We start from the raw sequence: 6,432 nt of genomic DNA on the forward strand, positions 1-6,432 counted from the left end.
AAAAGTTAAATGAGTTTCTGGGATCCAGACAGACTCTTGCATCTGTCATCCAGCTCCTGACATTTTCTGGATTGTGAGTCATGGAGAAAGCAAAAGAATTGTCAATGGATCTGCAGGAAAAGGTAGTTATACTGTATAAAACAGGAAATGGATGCAGAAAGATATCCAATAAATTGATAATGCCAGTCTGCAGCATACAAACTGTGATTAACAAATGGAAAATCAGGGACTCTGTAGAAACAAAACCAGGGTCAGGTAGACCAACAAATATTTAATCTACAACTGCCAGGAAAATTGTTCGGGATGCAAAGAAAAGCACACAAATAAAAACAGCTGAAATACTGGACTCTCTGAAAACTAGAGGTGTGACTGTTTCAAGATGCATAATACGGACGCACTTGAAGAAAAATGGGCTGCATGGTTGAGTCCTCAGAAGAAAGCCCAAAGTGCACGAATGCCACAAAGTACAGTGGGTACGGAAAGTATTCAGACCCCTTTAACTTTTTCACTCTTTGCTTCATTGCAGCCATTTGGTAAATTAAAAAAAGTTCATTTTTTTTCTCATTAATGTACACTCTGCACCCCATCTTGACTGAAAAAAACAGAAATGTAGAAATTTTTGCAAATTTATTAAAAAAGAAAAACTGAAATATCACATGTCATTAGTATTTAGGCCCTTGGCTCAGACATTCATATTTAAGTCACATGCTGTCCATTTTCTTGTAATCCTCTTTGAGATGGTTCTACTTCTTTATTGGAGTCCAGCTGTGTATAATTTATCTGATAAGACTTGATTTGTAAAGGCACATACCTGTCTATATAAGACCTCACAGCTGACAGTGCATGTCAAACCAAATGATAATCATGAGGTCAAAAGAACTGGCCAAGGAGCTCAGAGGCAGAATTATGGCAAGGCACAGATCTGGCCAAGGTTACAAAAAGAATTTCTGCAGTACTCAAGCTTCCTAAGAGCACAGTGGCCTCCATATTCCTTAAACGAAAAAAGTTTGGGACCACCAGAAGTCTTCCTAGACCTGGCTGTCAATGCCGTACTGAGCAATCTTGGGAGAAGAGCCTTGGTGAGAGAGGTAAAGAAGAACCCCAAGCCCAAGATCACGGTGGCTGAGCTGCTCAGATGCAGAAGGGGGATGGGAGAAAGTTCCACAATGTCAACTATCACTGCAACCCTCCACCAGTCAGGCCGTTATAGCAGGGTGACCCGACGGAAGCCTCTCCTCAGTGCCAGACATATGAAAGCCCACATAGAGTTTACTAAAAACACATGAAGGAGATACAGACTACACAGAGGCTGTCTAACACAATCACATAAATGCATTGGAGTCTCACCGGAATCCGCTGGTCAGGAGAAGAGAATGAAGTGAAGACAGAGCCAGGACACTAGTGTATCACTAAGAAAAGCACGGGAAAGATGTGTACATATCTCTTCCTGCCCAGGAAAACTAAGGGGGTGTGTTATGAACGGGTAGCTGAGGAGGAAATAAAAAACAATACAAGCTAAGTCTCAGAAAACCAAAGAGGTTGGTAACTATGCAGACTGCAGACCCCTGATCCTAACACGCAACTAGCAGCAGTCGTGGAGCGTTCCTACGGTGGTCCTAGATGCCTCGTCACAACCGGAGAACTAGATAAGCCTAAAGCAGGGAAAGAGGAAAACTAACTGCCCCAGAGCAGACCCCAAAGGAGAGACAGCCCCCCACATGTATTGATGGTGAAAAAAGATGAAAACACAAAGGCAGGAAAATAGGCTGAGCAAACGATGGGGCCCGACTAACTAGAAAGGACAGGAAAGGAAAGACACTGTCTGCAGTCTGCCAAAAAACTCTACAAAATGTCCAACACAACTAATAGCAAAATTAACCCTGAAGTCACTAGACTTCTCCCACTATATCAGCACTCTGAAATATTCTGAGACAGAGCAAAAAGAGGCCAATCTAATAAGGGACAAAAAAAGGTAATTTGGCAAATAAGAGTGGAAATTCAGCACAGCCCAGCCGGGCTGGCTGACCACACAAAAAACTGAAAAGACAAAAAAGAGCAAGTGTGAACATCAGCAAAAAACAAACTTATCTTTGAGAGGACTGGAACAGAGCTGAGTCCTAGACCTGAGAAGCAGACTGAATCACCAGCACCTGCATATGGCGTCGGCTGCCTTATATCCAGTCTGATCCTCCAGAGATCCAATCATTATCTTCCTCACCAGGTGGCTGATCACTACCACTCAAACCAACCTCACTACCTCCTGTCACTACCAGAGGGAGAACGGAAGGGGAACTCTCAACTGGTGGAGCAGAAAATAAGCTCATAACAGGGGTGGTTCTATGCATTACACACTATCCCTTAAAGGAGACATTCTCTCTTGTACACAGAAGCAAGATAAATAAGTAACTAATGACCTCTAAAGGCTGTAACTAGTACTACGTCATGAACTATAGCCTGCTGCTCATGAATGGGCAGAACACTCCCCGCTTGGCATCAACGGATGCCACAATTTGGCTCTTTGTACAACACAAAGTATTGTAACCTTGACTCTTTCCACATTGAGAGCGGTAAATGCATGCTTGCAGTGATGCCAACCTTTACAAGGTCTCTGGCTTGAAGGTAGTGCTGACTTGCAGGACTGTGCTACATGAAGTAGACAAGCGATGGCTCAAACAATTGACCTCCAGGTTGAGAACCTGCTGAACCGATGAGATTCGAGGTGGTGACTTGAAATCACTGTATGTAGAGCAGACGCTTGAGGGCGAAGTTCTTCATCGGTATCTGGATCCACTAGTTCGAATGTATCAGGTCTGCTGATGTGGGGCATCGAACAGTATAAGAAGGCAGGGCCTGTGAACCATGTAGTGTCCTTAAGATGACTTGGTGCAACGGATCTAGTTTCATCATCCGCAGGATTGTGGTGTGTAGGTACGTAGTGCCACTGATAAGGGCAGGTGGATCTTCTTATCCTCAGTACCCGGTTGCTGACATAGACATAGAAGCATCATGTCTCGTTGCAGATGTATCCCATTACCATTTTGCTCTTGGTGTAGAACTCTGCATCTTTTATCTCTAGATTCATCCCATCAGAGATAAGTTTGGCCAACTCAACTGCAAGGACAGCAGTGCAGAGTTCAAGTCTGGGGATCATGTGTTCGCGAAGTGGCGCAAATTTTGTCTGGCTCATAACAAACCCTATGTGGCATTGTTCATTAACGTCCAAGGTTTTGAGGTATGCTACTGCTGCAATTGCTTTGACTGATGCATCACAGAAGATACAAAGTCTTGGTGCTTTCACTTCTGTGGATGGCACAGGAGCATATGGTCAGTTCACACGAAGGTCAGTCAAGGCTTCGAGAGACTTCCTTCACTCTGCCCACAGGTCAGCCTTTTCTGCTGGAAGTGGATCGTCCCAATCAGATGTGTCTTGGGTGAAGTCTTTTAGCATCACTTTTCCTTGGTTTGCTACTGGAGCTACAGACCCCAGGGGGTTGTATAGACTATTCACGAAAGAAAGAACTCCTCCGAGCGTGAAGGGTTTCTCGTCTTTGCTGATCTGGAAAGTAAAGGCATCCGTCTTCAGATCCCAAAGCAATCTAAGGCTCCATTGCATGGGAAGGGAGTCGATGCTTAGGTCTAAATCCTTTAGATCGCTGGAGTAGTCTTGAGAGGGAAAGGCTTCCATCAACTCTCGGCTGTTGGAGGAAATCTTGTGTAACCTCAGGTTAGACTGAGCGAACATTTCTTGAGCCTTTTTAGTAGACTGATTGCAGCCTCATTTGTCGGTGTGGACTTCAAATAGTCATCTACTGTACATAGAAGTCCTTTTCTACGAAGGATCCGACATCTGACCCTTACTCCTCTTTGCCCTCTTCAGCGGAATGCCGGAGGCTGTAGATAGCGACTGCGGGAAAGAACTGTTCCTGAAGATGTGTACTCTCATCCGGTACTCTGCAATGTCTTTGTCTGGGTCGTTAGTGAAAATAACTTGGCACTCAACTTAAGATGTCCTTAATCAGAAGACAAACATTTTTATTAATGCAGTCTGTACTATTTACTTTGGTTTGGGTAACCTACTTTTGCACCCTGTAGTAGTGCCATGCTATATTATGCCTGGGTCGCTGTCACGGTACCAGACGAACCTCAAGTAGTTTCTGTGTTCCTCTTTGACGAGAAAACAATGGAACATCTGTTGTATGTCAGCCATAAATGACACCGTATCTTTGCGGAAAAAGAGTAGTACTTCCAGAAGTCTGTTGTTGAGGTTTGGGCCCGACAGTAGGACATCATTCAATGAGATGTCTTTGCATTTGACCTGGCTTCTTAGGATGGTACACTCTGAAGATGGACAAGTACCAACACTCCTCTGAGTGCCGAAGTGCAGGTGCAATCTCTGCGTGGTTGCTCTGGAATATCATCCCCATGAAGGTGAAGAAGTGTTCCTTCATCCCAGGTGACTTCTGATGCTTGTGTCTGAGGGAGATAAATCGGCTGTAGACCAGTTCCCTATTGTTGGGTAGGCGTCTTCTCTGAGGTTGAAATGGGAGAGGTGCGACCCAACTGTTTGACTTGTCTTTGACTATCTGTCTATCCATGATGTCCAAGAATATTCTGTCTTCTATAGATATCGCTACCTTGTTTTCTTCCTTTGTCCTGTGGAAGACTGTACATCCTATGTGGTCTTGTTCATCTTCACAGGCGTGGTCTTCTTTGGTAGGAACTGAAAAGGAGCAAGGTAGGGGAGTGCTGTTTGGTAATTTCTTTACCAGCAGACTATTATGACATGGCTGGAACAGAGACATAAATCCATTTTATAGTGTGCTGGTAAGCATACTATTGACTGAGGCTAGCTTGTGTGCTTCTGCTAGACAGACGTCTCCTATAATGACCCATCCAAGGTCGAGCCTCTGTGCGTACGGAGCATTCCTGGAGCCGTTGATATATTCTCTAGTCTTGTGGACTCATAGTATATCCCTTCCCTGGAGAAAAGCTATTGGGGCCTCTGGATCCGACTCAGGTATCAGGTGGGCTATACGATTCAGGTGGGGGTGATGTGTCGCCATCTCCGGTGAAGGTACCTCAGACCTGTTGTCTAGAATCTGGTTGCAATCCAGGATGGTTGGTAGCAATAGGCAGGTCTGGCCTTCTATGGACTCCACCTTGCATCTGGTTGCTTTCCTCCCCGCCGTCTCAACGGTACCTGAACATGTCCTCAAGGAGTTGGGAGAACCCGGGCCTACAATGCTGAATTTGTCAAAGAAGATGGACCTGGCCAAAGACCTATTACTTTGTACATCCAGGATTGCATATATCTTGAAGGCTTTGTCCCTGCGGTCTGCTGGATAGACTCGGACAAAGCAGATTTTTGAACAGGATCTTCCTCCTGTGAGTCCGTTACAGATCTCCATACATTGAGAGGTGCCGCAGGGGTGTCTTCAACAGTGCTCTTCTGCTTTCCATCATGCACCTCTGCCTGCAACAACACTGGTGGAGGTGGTCAAGGCTGCAAGGCTGTGTTGTGTTCCATGCTGCTGCATTCTGCACATTTCACACTAGCTTCACAGTTCCTGGCGAGGTGAGACGCTGTGGCACAGCATCTGAAGCAGATGTTGTTTTCCTTGAGGAAACCTTTGCGATCCTCCAAAGACATCTCCCTGAAGGCTCTGCATTTCAGTGGTTTCCTGTGTAGAGGACACTGCTTACTGACATCTTGAGGTTTGTTCTCTTCTGGAGTGGGCTTACTCGTATTGTGAGGAGGACCTGTGGAAGTAATGTTAGTTTTGTGGACTGTCACGGGTGTCCTACTGGGTTTGACACCGGGGGCAGTGGAGCATGACAGAGTGAAGTCAAAACTAGGGTCATTTCTGATCTTAGCTTGTTGGAAAACAAAATCAACAAATACAGTGAAAGGAGGGAACAGTACATTATGAGTTTGCTTATACCGTGAACCATATGTAGCCCACTTTTCTTGTAGGTTGTAAGGAAGTTTTTGTACTATTGGATTGACACCCCTAGTAGTGTCTAAGAATGCAAATCCAGGCAAGCGACCTTCCTTCTGGGCAAGCTGTAACTATCAATAAATCACTCAATTCTCTAAGCTTCTGATAACCTTTAGGCCCTATCTTTGGGAAATCATCAATTCTTTTGTATAAAGCATTCTTTATGACTTCTATGGACTCATAGCATTCATCAAGTCTTTCCCACACTTTACGTAGACTTATGTGTGGATACTCTAAATTCATGTCTTAGTCTTTTGGCATGCTCGATCGACTCACTTCCATGCCACTTTAACAGGAGATCTAACTCCTCACTACTAGAAAGGTCCAGTCCCTGAATGGCGCTCTAGAATGAGGCTCGCCATGACCTATAGTTCTCAGCTTTATCAGTGAACTTTACAAGTCCTTTTGTAACCAGTTCTTGATGGGAAAAGAA

Source organism: Dendrobates tinctorius, unplaced genomic scaffold (genome assembly GCF_039654945.1).
Source record: "Dendrobates tinctorius isolate UK_male_01 unplaced genomic scaffold, ASM3965494v1 ptg000209l, whole genome shotgun sequence".
Taxonomy (NCBI): Eukaryota; Metazoa; Chordata; class Amphibia; order Anura; family Dendrobatidae; genus Dendrobates; species Dendrobates tinctorius.